The sequence below is a fragment of the Felis catus genome, chromosome B3 (assembly GCF_018350175.1).
Source record: "Felis catus isolate Fca126 chromosome B3, F.catus_Fca126_mat1.0, whole genome shotgun sequence".
NCBI lineage: Eukaryota > Metazoa > Chordata > Mammalia > Carnivora > Felidae > Felis > Felis catus.
The window spans coordinates 26,020,150-26,040,006 of NC_058373.1; the positions used below are offsets into that span (position 1 = coordinate 26,020,150).

The 19,857-nt window shown below is 34.0% G+C and overlaps 1 protein-coding gene across 1 annotated transcript in view; it reads right to left on the reverse strand.

Annotated features, from left to right (window-relative positions):
• The window catches only part of GABRB3 (gamma-aminobutyric acid type A receptor subunit beta3), a 466,981-nt gene that overhangs the window by 248,354 nt on the left and 198,770 nt on the right, over positions 1-19,857 (reverse strand). The window lies entirely within an intron of this gene.

Consider the following 19,857-nt stretch of genomic DNA (forward strand, 5'->3'; position numbering starts at 1 on the left):
GCCTCAGACTTCCAATATTGAAGAAGATGGTTACACAATTCTACTTGTGGTTAAAGAACAAAACCTACAAACCAAGTTCACTTTTGTGCTTGATAGGCTTTCTTGAGCCATTCCAGGACTTACTGAATGGCTAATAATAGATACCTGCTTTTCTGTATTGACTTATTTTTTTTTCTGTAAAGCTTAAAGTTTTCTTTTCTACTGTCAAGACTTTATGTAGGTAAATATCTAAATCTAGACCTTAATTATCAACTTGGCATGTTTCTGTGCATTAATTTTAAATATCATTGACTTTTAAAAAATCAGCAATTTTATTTTTGGAGCAAAAAATGTGACTGCAGTACCTGAAAGGTTGATATTAAGGTAGGTTAATAGATAAATATAGGTCCCTAATTGTTTTATGGAAAAGTCTGTTCACAACTACTTTGTGTTCTGTGTCCTGTTAATGTGCAATGGAATTATAAGAAAAATGAGGTCTATGTTATCATACCTTCCACTCTACATTATGTTTTAGTCTATGTCTCCTATTTGCATATACCTCTTAAAGAAAGGCCCTGCTGAGGATCACAGCTATAGAAAGTAAACAATGAGAATAAGGTGTTTGAGTACAGCCAATAACATAATAAATATTATCCCCCTTTCTACTACTTTTATGTTCTAAAATTTGCAAAACCACATTACAGATGCAATTGTTATTTAACTGTGTACCACTTCAGATATTGGCTTTAAGCAGTCTCTGAGGTTCTTGCCCTTATTTTTCACCACAGTTCTACTTTATCACACAGATGCATAAAAGCTCTGATCAGCTTTACCAGAGAACAAACTTACATCCATCACCTCGTGTCCACATTCCTTGTCTCTCACCTCCCACTTTCAAGTTTCTCACTTGACAATGAGGTCTAAGATGCTACAGGACCTTCTCAGTACTCACATATGTGCAATCTGAAGTTGCAGGAGAATTAGCGATTCATGGGGTGGAATTTGACAAATGGGAAGTGGGAAACAGGTAGATAAATAATTTTCTCTTTATTGCACCTAAGAAATATCCTGAGATGCAGCAGTAGCTCCTATGTTTTCTCTCTTCTTCCATGCCTTCACTCCTGTTTTCATCAGTATTACACACTCTTGTAAACTGTAGCATTTACATTTTGCCTCAATATGTTTTCTGGGGAACCCAGGCTAAGTCATCACCAATTGGCAAATTACTAAAAATATCACCTAAAATGATATGAAGACAAAATCAAAGAGAAAAATTGTGGTGAGTGCATGCAGGTGTAATCAATGTTCATGGGTTATAAGACTCATAATAGTTGCTGCCCAGCTTGCACTTACATAAACAACAGAGGCTGGACATGCAGCCACTGGACCCACCCTCCTGCATCAGCTCCCTCTCAGCCATTTTGGAGGGTTGGACGAGCACTGAACCCCAAGAACCCCATCCTTTGACTCTTCTTGCCAGGGTTCCTGAAACCAAGAATAGTTACATATCTTTACTAGGTGGTGGTAATGTATTAGCCAAACCGTCAGGAAATTATTGATTCACTTTTCACTTTACTTGCTACTGAAAGAGAGAAAGGAGATGGGGTTGCACAATGCATAAATTTTCATGTCAGAAGAAAAAGGAGAGGAATGCCATTTTTTTCATAGTAAAGTGGTTATAAATAGACTGGAATAATATTTAGGGGGTCCATAAGGTAGGAAGAAGGAAGAGAAGAGCATCACATGATCACTTTATCTGCTCCATATTTGTGCGTTTTGGCTGAGCCATATGCCTTTCACCAAACTGTCTTTTGTTCAGACATAGTTGCATCTTATAGAGAATCAACTTGGTTGTTTAAATAGTATAAAATCTTCTGATAGTATATTTTAAAGCTCTGTGAAAAATAACTCATTAATTGGAGGTAGAGCATATGAAATAAAGTGTTAAATGTATAGTTAGATGAGTTTTGACAAATGTATTTCAAATGTCATTCTCATCACCCCCAAAATTCCCTCTCAGTCCTTAAACCTACATGTCATTCATAGGGCTTGTAGACAAGCACTGACCTAAGTTCCATCATTACAGGTTTTTTTTTTTTTTCCCTAGCATTCCATATAAGTTGAGTTATGCAGTATATGTTATTTTATGTCTGGATTATTTCTTTTACTACACTGTTTCTGGTATCTATACATGCTGTTGCAGACCCATAGTTTATTTCCCTATTTTTTAAAGTTTATTTATTTATTTATTTATTTATTTATTTATTTATTTATTTATTTATAGAGAAAGGACGGGAAGGGGGCAAAGAGAGAGGGAAGGAGAATTGAAGGGCTCAATCGTACAAAATATGAGATCATGAGCCTAAATCAAGAGGTGGATGCTCAAATGACTGAGCCCCCTAGGCACCCCTATAGTTTGTTTCTCTTGACTCCTGAGTGTGTTCCATTGTATAGCTATTCCACAACTTATTTACCCATTCATCTGTTATTGAGACTTTCCAGTTTCGGCTATTACAGATAAAAAGTCATATACAGGTCTTTGTATGGGTATATGGCTTAATTTCTCTAGTGTAAATACCTAGGAGTGTAATATCTGAATTGTATATAAGCTAATGTTTAGCTTTATAAGGAACTACAAAATATTTTCCAATGTAATTGAAGATTTTATATTTCAACAGCAATGCATGAGAATTGAAGTTGTTCCACATCCTTTCCATCTATTCTTTTTTTTTAATTTTTTAATGTTTTTATTTATTTTTGAGACAGAGAGAGACAGGGCATGAGCAGGGGAGGGGCAGAGAAAGAGGGAGACACAGAATCTGAAGCAGGCTCCAGGCTCTGAGCTGTCAGCACAGAGCACAACGCAGGGCTTGAACTCACAGGCTGTGAGATTATGATCTGAGCTGAAGTCGGATGCTCAACCGACTGAGCCACCCAGGCTCCCCATTTCCATGTATTCTAGCAGGTATATAGTGTATATAATTGTGATTTTAATTTGCATTTGCCTGATGACATGTAAGTACACAAACAAGTATATTTAATTTCATAGTGACAACTCATGTCTTCTTTTTGAGTATGTAAGATTTTACCCACTTTTAAATTACATTCCTTGTCTTTTTTTATTGAGATGTAAGAGTTCTTTATATATTCTGGATACAAGTCCTTTGTCAGATATATTTAATGTAAATATTTTCTCCCAGTCCCTGGCTTTGCTGTTTCACATCTTTGATAGTATTTTTCAACGAAAAGAAGAATATAATTTAGTTAATAAATAAATAAATTATTAATAATCAATTAATTATTAATATATATAATTAATATATAATATTATATTATATTATATTATATTATATTATATTATATTATATATATTGTCAATTGACAATAATATTGACTATAATATAATATAATATATATAATATAATATATAATATATTATATTTAATATATAATATATACTATTATATATAATATATATTATATAAAATATCATACACATACACATAAGTAATTACACAAATTAATACACATAATATATTATATATAATATATATATTATATTATATTATATTATATTATATTATATTATATATAGTTATATATAAATATATAATATATATATTATATTATATATATAATATATTATGTGTATTAAATATATTATATATAATAATTGTAATATATAATATATTATATTATATATAATATATTATGTGTATTAAATATATTATATATAATAATTGTAATATATAATTAATATATATAATTATATAAATTATATACATAATTAATAAATTAATTAATAAATTAAAAATTTCAATTTATAATCTTTCTCCTTTTTGGTTCATATTTTTGGTATCCTCCCCAAGGAATCTTTGCCTACTCAAAAGTTATGATTTTGGGGGCACCTGGGTGGCTCAGTCGGTTAAGTATCCAACTTCGGCTCAGGTAGTGATCTTGCAGTTGGTGAGTTCAAGTCCAGCATCCAGCTCTCTGTTGTCAGCCCAGAGCTGGTGGAAGATCCTGTCTCCCTCTTTCTGCCCCTACCCTGATCACATCCTCTCTCTCTTTCAAAAATAAATATATTTTTTTAAAAAGTTATGATTTTCTCTGTGCTTTCTTTAAGAAGTTATCAGTAATATTTAGATCTATGATATACTTATAACTATTTTTTATGGATGATGTGGATAAGGGTAAAGGTTCTTTCACTCCATATAGCTGTCTAGTTGTTTCATCATGATTTGTTGAAAATATTATTCTTTCCCCACTGAGTTCCCTTTGTATTTATGTTGCAAATCAACTGATCTTATATGTGTGGACATATTTTTGGACTCTATTTTATTTAGCTATTTCATTGACCTATATGTGTATTCTTTCACCACTTCCATCCTGCTTTGATTAAAGTAGCTATAAATTAAATATAGAAATCAGGTATTGTAATTCATACAATTTTGCTTTTCTTCCTCAAACTGTTTTTGGCTACCTAAGATCTTTGCATTTTTATAGACATTTTTGAATGACCTTACTAATTTCCAAAGAGAAGCCTCATGGGATTTTCATTTTTTTAATGTAAAATCTATGGGTGAATTTAGGGGAAAATAACATCTGGACAATATTGAATCTTCCGATCTATGAAAATTCTATATCTCTTGATTTATTTAGACAATCTTTATTTTTTCACAAAAATATTTTGTAGTTTTCAGTGCAAAGGTCTTCATTTGATTCACTAGATTTATCTCTAAGTATTTCATATTTTATGCTATTATAAATTCTATTTGTAGTACTTTAGTTTCCCATTGTTTATTGATAACATATAGAAATATAATTGATTTTTATATATTGAAATTTCACCCTAAAACCTTGCTCAATGCACTCATTATTTTAATAGAATTTATTTTTTGTAGATTCTTTAAGATTATATAAAAATTATGTCATCCTTGAATACAGACATATATATTCTTCCTCTCCTATTTTACAATGTAAAATGGAAATGGTGAGTGGATGTCTTTGCTTTATTCCAGTATTAAGGGAAAATGTTTGTTTACCATTAAGTATGACACTAGCATGTTCCTCTTATATTTTTTCTGTTCTCTCTACCTTTTCTTCTTTTCTTTTCTTTTTTCTTTCTTTTTTTTTCACCTTTGTGAAAACTTAAGTCTGAAGAGTAGGGCAGGACAAAGTATGCATCTGTCATAGAGTACAATGCTTTTAAGGCTCTGGCCTAGTGTGTCAGAGACCAGGAGGAGGTTATGAAGTTTCAAGGCTGGAATGCGTGAGAAAGGTGTGTTTTTAGGTTAAAGGCTTAGTTTGGAAGTCACAGCCAAAGCAAAGTAAGGACAGTATCACTGGGGCGGGATACCCTACTGGGTGTCATGGCCCATGGAAGATAAGAAGGCAAAGATGTGGACAAAGCAGCCCATGTTTGAAATCAGAGGCAAAGCAAGGTAAAGCCACATCTCAATGGAGGTTGATCTACTGTGGTAGTTGGGGTCTCAGAGGGTGAAGATAATGTCCAGGAATGGGGTGTGAGGCTCTTAGCCCAAGCAGAATGAGGAATGCATCCATAAAAAGTGAGCTAACCTAGAATAAAGAGTTAGAGCCCAAGAAGTGTTAGGACAGCATTCCCAAGATGGGCTTGTGCAAGGTGAGAAAATGATGGGCATCTATGTGCTGTGGAGACCTGTCGTGGAAACTCAGAACTTGGGAAAAATGAGGAGGACTGCTATGCACTGGGATGGCCCAAAATGGGATTCAGAAAATGAACAGGGAAAGAAGAATGTATGCCGGAAATTTGGGTAGGGGCAGCAATGGGAGATTACATAGTGGGACATTTAGGGTAATGGAAGCTAGGTTTCTCTTTGTTGGAAATGAGAGTTACAAATACCAAGAAGAGGGAAAAAATCCCTGTGTTGTGAGACTGCAACTGAAAGCATTAGTGTGAACTAAGAATTTTCAAAATATATAGACAAATACAAATATATATGTGTATATATTTACTGTATACATACATATATTCTTTAGTTCTATCCATCAATAAGGCCTGGGAACAGTGACAGTTCAATAGCAATCAGCATCCCCTGCACATAGATTTTGGCTTCTACATATAATTTTACACTGAAAAAAAATCCATGGTTCTTTGGAAAATGGGTAGTTCTTGAGATGGGCAGGGAAAATATGAGGAGATACTGGAAATATCTACTCCTAGAAAATAAGGAAGTGTTCAGGGAATGACAGAGAGTTGTCAGAGACAGAGTTTAGCTTCAACGTGTTTATGCTGCCCAATTATGGGAAAATTTCAGCATAACAATAAATAATGGCAATAATGAACTACAACCCACAGGAGAAAATAGGAAAATTTGAGTTCATGCACATTAAGTGTTTGATCACAATGGTATATTTACATAGTTTTTAAGTATGTCCCCAACAAAATACTAATTTTAAGAGAAAACTTAACAGTACAGCTTGCAGATAGTACCTTAATCAAGTGATTAATATAAATAAATTAAAGAATGGAATGAATCAAAATAATTTTCTCCACAATACAATACATTAAGAATAATATTGTATCAATTCTGTAACATTTTCAATAAAGATGTGTAAACTGAATATAATCAAGAGGAAACATCAGACAATCCTAAATTGATACACTCCAATTACAACTTCAGTTACAATGGCCCTGTATTCTTCAGAAGTGCCAAAGTGACCAAATTCCAGAGAAGACTGAGAAACTGTCCTCAAACTGAAGAAAGCTAGAGTCAAGGAAGCTTATAGCATGTATAATTCTGAGCTTTATCATTTTCCTATAAAAAGATATTAATGGATCAGTTGGTAGATCTTGAATGGGGTCTAAAGATTGCATGGTAGTACTTTAATATTTATTTCCTCATTTTGATTATTGCATTGTAATAACATAGGAAATTCTCCTTGTATGTATGAAAAGCCCTCAGATATTTGAGGATGGTAGTCATCAGCTTGGCTTCTTATGCATAAATGGTTCAGGGAAAAGTTTGTTGTGAACTACTTCAAACTTTTCTCTAAGGTTTTTGTTTCTTTTAATTTTTTTAAATGTTTGTTTTTGAAAGAAAGAGAGAGAGAAAGAGAGTGCACTAGTGGAGGAGGGGAAGAGAGAGAGAGAGAGAGAGAGAGAGAGAGAGAGACAGAAACTGAAGCAGGCTCCATGTTCTGAGCTGTCAACATGGAGCCCCACAGGGGGCTCCAACCCATGAACTATGAGATCATGACCTGAGCTGAAGTCAGACACTTAATAGACTGAGCCACCCAGGTTCCCCAGTTGTTTGTTTGTTTGTTTGTTTTTTCAAGCTAAAGAAAAAATTTTTCTGTAGGTATCCTTTATCAGATTAAGAAAATTGCCTTCCATTTCTGATTTGTGGAAAGTTGCATCAAGAAGGAGTGGAATTTGTCAGATTCTTTTGTCATTGCTGTTGTATCCATGGAGATTTTCATATGAATTTTCTCCTCTATCCTTTTTTTTTTTAAATTTTTTTTTCAACGTTTATTTACTTTTGGGACAGAGGAGACAGAGCATGAATGGGGGAGGGGCAGAGAGAGAGGGAGACACAGAATCGGAAACAGGCTCCAGGCTCCGAGCCATCAGCCCAGAGCCTGACGCGGGGCTCGAACCCACGGACTGCGAGATCGTGACCTGGCTGAAGTCGGACGCTTAACAGACTGCGCCACCCAGGCGCCCCAATCCTTTTAATGTGGTAAATGGCATTGATTTTCAAATGTTAACCAATCTTTCCGTTCCCAGGGTATATATCACTTGGCAATATGGCTAACATTTTTAATATGTCAATTAATTTGACTTCCTAATATATTTGTTAAATGTTTAATATAATTTAACAGGCATAAGGCTATTTAGATTTCTACTTCTTTGGGTGACAGTTTTGCAAATTTATATAAGGTAAGAAATTTGCCCATTTCATGTTAGGTTTCCATATTTGTTAGCAAAAAATGTTTATAATATTTTGGTATTATAATTTTATAGTCTGTAGGTACATACTTATGCTCCCTCTTTCTTTCTTGATATTGCTAATTTTCTGTGTCTTTCTGTTTGTTTGTTTTGGTAAACCTAGTTTAAGGTTTATTGCTTTCATTAATGTTTTCAAAACATGTGCTTTGGGTTTGAATTTCTTCATGTGTAACACTTTTCTACTTAAGTCTAGCACCATTTTATTTGCTTTCTGTTTCGTATGTTCTTTGACATTTCCAACTTTTCCTGCCTTCTTAAAAATCAATTGATTATTTTTTAGCATTCAATTCTATCTTTAATGTAGACTTATTAACTATGCCTTTCTATTTTATTAAAGGTTTAGAGCATTCATCTTTATGTAGCCAGTCCATCATCAAATGTAATAATGACAATTAATATTTAATGTAAGAGCCTTAATCCCAGTAAAACTCCACCAACCCTGTGTACTATTTTCCTATATTTTAGTTTAACATATGTTATAAATACCACAAGACATTGTTATTGTCATAAATATCTTTTAAGAAATGTTTTTAAAAATAAAATAATTATTTTCTTACATGTTTTTTGTTCCTAACATTATTTATTTCTTTGTGAAGAACTTACATGTTTTTTGTTCCTAGCATTAAATAATGAAGAACAGAAGAACAGAAGAACAGAATTTCTATCTGATATCATTTTAATTTTATTTAAATAGCTTACTTTAGCATTCTTCTAGTGAATGTCTGGTAGTGAAATATTGTCTTAAATTTGATTGTCAGAAAATCTGTATTTTGCCTACATTTTCATAACATTTCTTTGTTATTATAAGTTTCAAAGTTTACAATGTTTTTTTAACGGTTATTTGGCTTACATATTTTTGAAGAGAAATTAATAAAATTTGTTTCTGTCTCATTGTACATCATATCCTCATATACATTCTTTGGTTACTTTTAAGATTTTTTTCTTCTTTTAGTGCTTATCAGCAATTTTATTACAATATTTCTAGGTGTGGTTTTCATTTTGTTTATTCTGCCTTGGGATTCACCAAGTTTCTTGGATTTGTATATTTAGAGCTTTCATCCATATAATTTGGATAATTTTTGGCTAGTATTTTTAAATATATTATCTCCTCTCCCTCTAGAAGTCCATTTACACATATGCTTAATACTTTGATCACTTTTTTTTCAGTTTATTTTTTCCACTAAGCTTTCGTTTGGATAATTTATGTTGTTATGTCTTCAAGTTCTCTTATCTTTCCTTCTGCGGTGTCTAATCTGCCTTTAGTCATGTAGAGGGGCATAATCATTTAAGAAATGTTATTTAAGTTTTAAGAGTTCCACTTGGTCTCGTTTTTATATATTCCATTATTGCCATCATTGTGTTCACTACTTTACTAATTAATAGTAAGCTTTTAAAAATTTCTGTATCTGCTTATTTAATCATCTTTCATGTTTGAGACTATTTTTAATGAATTGCTTTTTTCTAGTTATAGGTACCATTCCTTTGACTCTTAGTATGCTAATGTTTCTTATTGGAAATCTGCACATTTTCAATTTTATGTTGTTCTTTGCTGGATTTTGTTATTTTCTTTTAAAGAGTGTTGGACTCTGTTATAGTAGTTTAGTTAGTTGCCGATCAGTTTGATTTTTTCAAGAGTAGTGCAACAGCTTTGTTTAGAGAGGGTCTAAGTTAGTCATTAACGTTAGTTTGTTCATACTACTAAAGTGTTATCTTCTGTAATACCTACTGAATGTCTCAGGTGTTTAATAATGACTTTCCATTCTAGCTAGTTAGATCTTGGATATCTCTATGTAATATCTGAAAATCATACAGTTTATAGGTCCTTGCTTATTTTCTGCTTACCATTGTAGATACTCAGCCTATCATGTACAGTTTAGTGCTCATCAACAGATGCAAGAGGACATATAAGCCTGGAACTTTCTGTTTGCACAGAATTATTCTTTCCTATTCTATATTTTGCAAGTATAAGTTGCTGCAATCTCTCAGAAAGCTGATCTCTGACTTCTCAACCCATTGAAACTGTCATATCCCGTTGAGTTCTGCCTCACTACACTGTGTTCCATAAAATCTCAAGACAAAAAGCTCAATTATAGGACCCCTATTTCCCTTCTGTAAGGGAATGGATCAAAGTACTATAGTGCCTGTTGTTCAATGTTTAAATATAACTGCTTCATATATTCTGTTCACCATTCCTAGTTGCTTATGGTGGGAGCCAAGTCACATTTACATCATTATTTTTTATATGAAATTTATTATCAAATTGGTTTCCATACAACACCCAATGCTCATCCCAACAAGAGCCCACCTCAATGCCCATCACCCACTTTACCCTCCCTCCCAACCCCCATAAACCCTCAGTTTATTCTCAGTTTTTACAGTCTCTTATGGTTTGCCTCCCTCCCTCTCTAACTTTTTTCCCCTTACCCTCCCCTGTGATCTTCTGTTAAATTTCTCAGGATCCACATAAAAGTGAAAACATATGGTATCTGTCTTTCTCTGTATGACTTATTTCAATTAGCATAACACTCTCTAGTTCCATCCACATTGCTACAAAAGGCCATATTTCATTCTTTCTCATTGCCATGTAGTATTCCATTGTGCATATAAACAATTTCTTTATCCATTCATCAGTTGATGGACATTTAGGCTATTTCCATAAATTGGCTATTGTTGGCTATTTATTGCTGCTATAAACATTGGGGTACAAGTGCCCCTATGCACCAGCATTCCTGTATCCCTTGGGGAAATTCCTAGCAGTGCTATTGCTGGGTCATAGGGTACATATATTTTTAATTTTTTGAGGAACCTCCACACTGTTTTCCAGAGTGGCTGCACCAGTTTGCACTCCCACCAACAGTGCAAGAGCGTTCCCGTTTCTCCACATCCTCTCTAGCATCTATAGTCTCCAGATTTCTTCATTTTAGCCACTCTGACTGCCACGAGGTAGTATCTCAGTGTGGTTTTGATTTTTATTTCCCTGATAAGGAGTGATGTTGAGCATCTTTTCATGTGCCTGTTGGCCATCTGGATGTCTTCTTTAGAGAAGTGTCTATTCATGTTCTCTGCCCATTTCTTCACTGTATTATTTGTTTTTCAGGTGTGGAGTTGGGTGAGTTCTTTATAGATTTTGGATACTAGCCCTTTGATATGTCATTTGCAAATATCTTTTCCCATTCCATTGGTTGCCTTTTAGTTTTGTTGTTTGTTTCCTTTGCAGTGCAGAAGTGTTTTTATCTTCATGAGGTCCCAACAGTTCGTTTTTGCTTTTAATTCTGTTGCTTTTGGAGATTTGTCAAGTAAGAAATTGCTGCAGCTGAGATCACAGAGGTTTTTTCCTGCTTTTCTCCTCTAGGGTTTTGATGATTTCCTGTCTCACATTCAGATCCTTCATCCATTTTGAGTTTATTTTGTGAATGGTGTAAGAAAGTGGTCTAGTTTCATTCTTCTGCATGTTTCTTTCCAGTTCTCCCAGCACCATTTGTTAAAAAGACTGTCTTTTTTCCATTGGATATTCTTTCCTGCTTTGTCAAAGATTAGTTGGCCATACTTTTGTGGGTACAATTCTGGAGTCTATGTGTCTGTTTTTGTGCCAACACTATGCTGTTTTGATGATTACAGCTTTGTAGTAGAGGCTAAAGTCTGGGATTGTGATGTCTCCCTCTTTTCTTCTTCAATATTACTTTGGTTATTTGGGGACTTTTGTAGTTCCATACACATTTTAGACTTGCTTGTTCTAGCTTCTAGAAGAATGCTGGTGCAATTTTGATTGGGATTGGACTGAATGTGTAGATTGCTTTGGGTACTATTGACATGTTAACAATATTTATTCTTCCAATCCACGAGCACAGAATGTTTTTCCAATTCTTTGTATCTTCTTCAATTTCTTTCATAAGATTTCTATAGTTTTCAGCACACAGATCTTTTACATCTTTGGTTAGGATTATTCCTAGGTATTTTATGATTCCTGGTGAAATTGTGAATAGGATTGATTTCTTTATTTGTTTTCCTGTTGCTTCATTATTAGCATAAAAGAATGTAACTGATTTCTCTACATTGATTTTGTATCCTGTGACTTTGCTGAATTCACGTATCAGTTTTAGCAGACTTTTGGTGGAGTCTATCAGGTTTTCATGTATAATATCATATCATCTGCAAAAAATGAAAGCTTGACTTCACCTTTGCCAATTTTGATGCCTTTTGTTGTCTAATTGCTGATGCTAGCACTTCCCACACTATGTTAAACAACAGCGGTGAGAGTGGACATCCCTGTCATGTTCCTGATCTCAGGGGGAAAGCTCTCAGTTTTTCCCCATTGAAGATGATATTAGCTGTGGGCTTTTCAAAAATGGCTTTTATGATGTTTTAGTATGTTCCTTCTATCCCGAATTTCCCGAGGGTTTTTATTAAGAAAGGATGCTGAATTTTGTCAAATGCTTTTTCCGCATGAATTGACAGGATCATATGTTTCTTATCTTTTCTTTTATTGATGTGATGTATCACATTGATTGATTTACAAATATTGAACCAGCCCTGCAGCTCAGGAATGAATCCAACTTGATCATGGTGAATAATTCTTTTCATATGCTATTGAATTCGATTTGCTAGTGTCTTGTTGAAAATTTTTGCATCCATATTCATCAGGGATATTGGCCTGTAGTTCTCTTTTTTGCTGGGTCTCTGTGTGGTTTGGAAATCAAAGTAATACTGGCTTCATAGAATGATTCTGGAAGTGTACCTTCCCTTTCTATTTTTTGGACCAGCTTGAGAAAGATAGGTATTATCTCTGCTTTAAATGTCTGGTAGAATTCCCCAGGGAAGCCATCTGGTCCTGGACTCTTATTTGTTGGTAGATTTTTGATAATTGATTCAATTTCTTCACTGGTTATGGGTCTGTTGAAATTTTCTATTTCTTCCCATTTGAGTTCGGAAGTTTGTGGGTGGTTAGAAATTTGTCCATTCCTTCCAGGTTGTCCAGTTTATTGGCATATAATTTTTCTTAGTATTTCCTGATAATTGATTGTATTTCTGGGGGACTGGTTGTAATATTTTCATTCATGATTTTATCTATGTGGGTCCTCTCCCTTTCTTTTGGAGAAGCCTGGCTAGAGGTGTATCAATTTTGTTTATTTTTTCAAAAAACCAACTCTTAGTTTCATTGATCTGCTCTACAGTGTTTTTAGATTCTATATTGTTTTTTTCTGCTCTGAACATTATTTTTTATTTTCTTCTGCTGGGTTTGGGGTGCCTTTGCTGTTCTGCTTCTAGTTCTTTTACATGTGCTGCTAGATTTTGTATGTGGTATATTTTTTGTTTCTTGAGATAGGCCTGGATTGCAATGAATTTCCTCTCAGGAATACCTTAGCTGCATCCCAAGTGTTTGGATTGTTGTCTTTTCATTTTCATTTATTTCCATATATATTTTTTTAAATTTCTTCTCTAATTGCCTGGTTGACCCATTCATTCTTTAGTAGGGTGTTCTTTAACCTCCATGCTTTTTGAGATTTTCCAGACTTTTCTTGTGGTTGATTTCAAGTTTCGTAGCATTGTGTACTGAAAGTGTGCATGGTATGATCTCAATTCTTTTATACTTCTGAAGGGCTGTGTTGTGACACAGTATGTGATCTATCTTGGGGTATGTTCCATGTGCACTCAAGAAGAAAGTATATTCCATTCCTTTGGTATCCTGAGTTCTATATATATCTCTCAAGTCCATCTGATCCAATGTATCATTCAGGGCCCTTGTTCCTTTATTGATTCTCTGTCTAGATGTTCTATTCATTGTTATGAGTGGGGTATTAAAATCCCCTGCAATTACCACATTCTTATCAATAATGTTGTTTATGTTTGTGATTAATTATTTTATATATTTAGGGGCTCCCATATTCGGCACTTAGACATTTATAATTGTTAGCTCTTCCTGATGGATAAACCCTGTAATTATTATATTATGCCCTTCTTCATCTCTTGTTGTAGCCTTTCATTTAACATCTGATATAAGTATGGCTACTCCAGCTTTCTTTTGACTTCCAGTAGCATGATAGATACTTCTCCGTTCCCTCACTTTCAATATGAAGTTGTCCTCAGGTCTAAAATGAGTCTCTTGTAGACAGCAAATAGATGTATCTTGTTTTTGTTTTTGTTTTTCCATTCTGATACCCTATGTCTTTTGGTTGGAGCATTTAGTCCATTTACATTAAGTGTTATTATAGAAAGATATAGGTTTAGAGTCATCGTGATGTCTGTAGGTTTCATGCTTGTAGTGGTGACTCTGGTACTTTGTGGTCCTTGCAACATTTCACTCACAGAGTCCCCCTTAGGATCTCTTGTAGGACTGGTTTAGTGGTGTTGAATTCCTTCAGTTTTTGTTTGTTTGGGAAGACCTTTATCTCCTTTATTCTGAATGACAGACTTGCTGGGTAAAGGATTCTTGGCTGCATATTTTTTCTGTTCACCATATTGAAGATTTCCTGCCATTCCCTTCTGGCCTGCCACGTTTCAGTAGATAGGTCTGCTAGTACCTTTATGTGTCTACCTTTGTATGTTAGGGCCTGTTTATCCCTAGCTGGTTTCAGAATTTTCTCTTTATCCTTGTATTTTGCCAGTTTCACTGTGATATGTTGTGCAGAAGATCGATTCAAGTTACGTCTGAAGGGAGTTCTCTGTGCCTCTTGGATTTCAATGCCTGTTTCCTTCCCCAGATCAGGGAAGTTCTCAGCTATGATTTGTCAAGTACACCTTCTTTCTCTTCTTCTTCTTCTGGAATTCTTATCATATGGATATTGTTTCATTTGATTGCATCACTTTGTTCTCTAATTCTCCCTTCATACTCCTGGATTTTTTTATCTCTCTTTTTCTTAGCTTCCTCTTTTTCCATCATTTTATCTTCTAATTCACCTATTCTCTCCTCTGCCTCTTCAGTCCGTGCTATGGCTGCCCCTATTTTATTTTGCACCTCATTTATAGCATTTTTTAGTTCCTCATGGCTATTTTTTTAGTCCCTTGATCTCTGTAGCAATTGATTCTCTGCTGTCCTCTATGCTTTTTTCAAGCCCAGCGATTGATTGTATGACTATTATTCTAAATTCTTTTTCTGCTATATTGCTTAAATCTGTTTTGATCAATTTGTTAGGTGTTGGTACTTCCTGGAGTTTCTTTTGAGGAGAAATCTTCCATTTCATCATTTTGGGTATTCCCTGAGTAGCCCAAACTCAGGGCACTTCCCTTGCTCTGTCAGGAGAAACTTGTGTTGGTGGGCAGGGCCATATTCAGACCCAATGTTTGCCCCCAGCCCACTGCTGTGGCCACAGTCAGACTGGTGTGTACCTTATCTTCCACTGTCCCAGGGGCAGGACTCACTGTGGAGTGGTGTGGCCCCTGTTTGGGGTGCTTGCACACTGCCAGGCTTGTGGTGCTGTCTTGATGGGATCTGGCCAAGGGTATATTGGATGGGGTGGATATGCAAGGTGCACAGAGGTGGGAGGGGCAGGCTTAGCTAGCTTTGCAGTTGGTGGTCCTCTGGAGGACGGGCCCTGCAGCACTGGGAGGGAGGCAGGCCCTTCTGAGTGAAGTATCCCCAGAAGCACAGTGTGTGCACTGCAAGCATGTTAGGTGATGGGAACTGGTTCTCTTTGGAATTTCAGCTCGGGGGTGGGAGAGGGAAATGGCGTTGGCCAGGGCCTTTGTTCCCCTGTCAAGCTCTGTCCTTCTGGGGCTCAACAAGTCTCCCTCCTGGAGTCCTTTTGCCCTCCTGCTCTCTGAGAACAGAGCTGTTGACTTTTAACCTTCCAAATGTTAAGTCCCGCTGTCTGTCAGAACTCACAGAGTCTGGCCCCTCTGCTTTTGCAAGACAGACTTTAGGGTCTCTGGCCTTGCCTGGTGGGCTGCCCCTCCACTGCCTGGCTCCCTCCTGCCAATCCGTGTAGCACGCACCACCTCTCTGCTCTTCCTACCCTCTTCCATGGGCCTCTTGTGTAAGCTTTGCTCCAGAGAGTCCATTCTAGTAGTCTTCCAGTGATTTTCTGGCTTATTTAGACAGATGTGGGTGGAGTCTAAGTGAACAGCTGGAGGAGGTGAGCCCAGCGTCCTCCTATGCCTCCATCTTCCTTGTTCATTTAGATCATTACTGTCAGAAGAATTATTGAGCTGATTTTGATTTTAGGAAAATCACAATGGGAATTAAATGTCATTACTCTCAGGTCAGGTCTAGCGATCTGAAAGTAGCAAGTACTCTTATCAGTGATAAGAACACTTATCCACATGATACCCACTATGTAGTCATTTAAATACGTAATAAATTTACTAGCAAAACAAATTTATATATTCTACCAAGTGCATTTGCATCTATGGTAAAATCCCAATAAGAAATGTATTTAAAAAATATTTTGTACTAGGGATAGTAGTTCTTTAAACTCCAATGGGAATAGGAAAATAAGCACAAAAGTAATGCTGCAATTTTAAACTGAGGAGATTGAAGACAAGATTCCCTGGAAAAAAATCATCAGTGATAACACAAAATATATTTTAGGCAATAAATAATAGAGTTTATTGTTGTTCTTGTGCCCCTGAAACCTTTTACCACCTAAGTTTACCAGAGGTATTGTACTTATACCAGAAATGCCAACTAGTCTTAAACTAGACTTATGGATCATTTAAGTGAACTTGAGATGTCTTATACCTGTTACTAAAGACAATCACTTATCTGCGGTCATAAGGCAGTGAGGGAGAAAAGATATATAAACTATTCAGCCAGATTAGCTCAGCTGAATTTAACCTACAAAGTACCAAGATAGCAAACATGACAGTCATTCCACACTTCATTTGTGTTTCTATCAATAGGAGGAATTCATAGAGTCACAAAAAATACTTTTGTTAAATATTAGCCACAGTTTATCAGCTGAAGATTTAAGGGCACTATGCTAATCAAATAATAACATTAAAGAGAGAGAGGTAAGTGGAAGAGAGTCGTTTTACTCTCTTTATTTCTTTATACAAAGGACTTCTACACTTAACATAGTAATGTGTATTGGGATGGGTCCTAGACAGCTAGCTATTAAACTTCATATTCTGTGTAACTTGTTTATTAGCCCTTATGTTAGATTCATAACTATTAAAGGTGACTTTGGCGCATTTATATAAGCACACACATGCAGTGTGTCATATCAAAGGGTATGTGTATCTTCACATTTACTAAATATTGACAAATTATTTTCAAATCAATTTACAATCACAATAGCAGGCATTAAAAGTTTTCTTTGATCTATATACTCAATACTTGTATTGTTTCTGCAATACAAGACTTACATTTTTTACAATTGGTATAAAATTAAATATTAGTGTGATACTACTTTGCAATTTCCTGTTCATATATGATTTTGCAATTTTGCAAATATTAGTGTGATAATGATTTGCAATTTCCTGTTTATACATAAAATTAAGCATCTTTTCATATTTACTGTCATTTATGTCTGTTTGTATTCTCAAACAAGGACAAATATATTCTTTTTCTTATTAGATTGTAAAAGATTATGGATTATGCTGTGCTACTTTTTTATAAAAGTGTTTTATATTCTAAGAATGTCTACCTCCTGCTTTATTCTTCTGCTTTAATTCTACTTTTAATTTCACTTCTACAAGGGTTTGAAACCAACAACACAATCGTTTTGTTGTTGTTTTTAGAACATTTTCATTCATCTGAAGAAAGTCTTGTACCCATTAACAGTCAATCCCACCCCATCATCCACTGACTCTATACATCCCTTCTTAGTTGTGCTTACCTAGTATATCAAAAAAATATATTCTTTATTTATTTTTGGGAGAGACACAGCAAGCAAAAGTGAGATGGGGAGGAGCAGAGAGAGAGGGGGACACAGAAGCCAAAGAGGGATCCAAGCTCTGAGCTGTCAGCACAGAGCCCAGTGCAGGACTTGAACTCACCAACCACAAGATCATGACCCAAGCTAAAGTTAGAGGCTCAACCAACTGAGCCACCCAGGTACCCCTTATCTAGCATATTTTTTAATAAAAATATCTGAAGCCTATAAGAAACTTTTTGACTATTTAGCAATTTTGAAACCCAGAACTTACCAATTTTTTTCTTTAGCTCTAAATATTAAAAACAATTCTTCTGATATTTTAGATGAATATAAAATATGAAATAATGGAAATGCATATTAATTTTCAATTGTTATATGTCATATTTATTGAATTGGCTCAAATTTTCAGAACAATGTTAAATAGCAATAATTTCAGACATTTTTGTCAATTGTCTTAAGTGGTTACTTGACAACTTGATTACAATCAAATAGAAGAGAAAATATATGATTCTTTATATTAACATTAGATATATATAATACATATAAGAATAGATATTATTTAACATGGTAAGAAAGTATCATTCAATTCAAACTTCACTATGCATTTTCTTTTTTTTAATTCATGATAAATCTTGAATTTTATTTTTTATTTTGGGGGTATATAAAGATTATATGATTATCTTTACTGCCTTATAAATTTACAGATTTTGACATATTAAATAGTAATAATGGTGTTTCTACATGTAATTTCATGTGTCTCTATTTTTTTCTTTTAAAAAAATAGATTACAGTTTTTATTTTTTTTACTTTTTTTCTAAAAGATAATGGATTTAATAACATTTCTATTTTTCTTTTGCTTTCCAAATATTTTTATTTTAATTTTCATTATTTTTTTCTGTTTGTGTCTATTTGTTTTTATCTTTCCTTTCACTTCTTGATTTAAATGTTAAAATTATTAAATTATCTATTTCTTATTTTGCATTTTAGTCTATTACTTCCTTTCTGAATCAGCTTTGACAATATTATTGGTTTTCTGTATGAAATGATACTCCAGATTGCCAGTTTTATTTTATCTTTGCCCAATATTATTTTTTAATTTATGAATGAAGGGATTTAACTTTGTTTTTTGTTTTATTTTTTAATTACAATGTTATCATCATATACCATATTTTCTGCAGTGTGATCAGAAAATGTGTTCAGTATTTTCCCATTTGCAGTTTGTTGGTGTTACAATATATCAACAATTTTAAATACTTCATAAAACTTGAAAAATTTTAAATGTTTCTAGATTATCAAAGTTGATAAATTCAGGAAAAAACATAAATGATATGGTTTAAATATTTATTATAAACATTTATTTTTCTCTACTTCTTTTGTAAATATCTAGAAAGATTTGTTACACTTACTTGTTGCTACTACATTATCATCCATTTTTTATTTTTCATCCTAAAGATTTTTAACGTTGTGTCTTTAATCTACAATTATTTTCTTTCATTGCTCATTGATACCCTTCATCAACAAAAATGAGTTGTTCCACTTATTGCTATTTGCACTAACTTTTTTTGATAATTCAATGACATTCTCTTTCAATTTGCCTCATATCTTTGACCACTGTTTTTCACTCTAACCTTGCATAGTTTTTGCTATTAGATGTTTGTCATGAATCGTATACTTGGAATCAGTTTTCTGTCCTTCCTGATCATTTTTGTGTACTCTAGTAGAACTCAACCAATTTACATTTTTTTAAATTTTTGTGTGCCTTTCTTGTGCATCATTTATTTTATCAGTATTTCCTTATACCACTTTATGAATTACTTTCCTTTCATTGTCAAAAAAATGTTTGAATATATATTTGTCAAATGCACGACATTCATCATGGAATTATATTTATTTGTTCTTTATGTAACATGAAAAATTATGATATTTCACTTTTCTCTTTCCACATTTGCATCCTTTACAATTATCATAATTATATGATAAGAAATTTACAGCCTTATTTAAAGCATTTATGTAGAATTTATTCTTATATTGGAGTGATTTCAATGATTATCTGTTTCCTTTATTTTTTTTTGT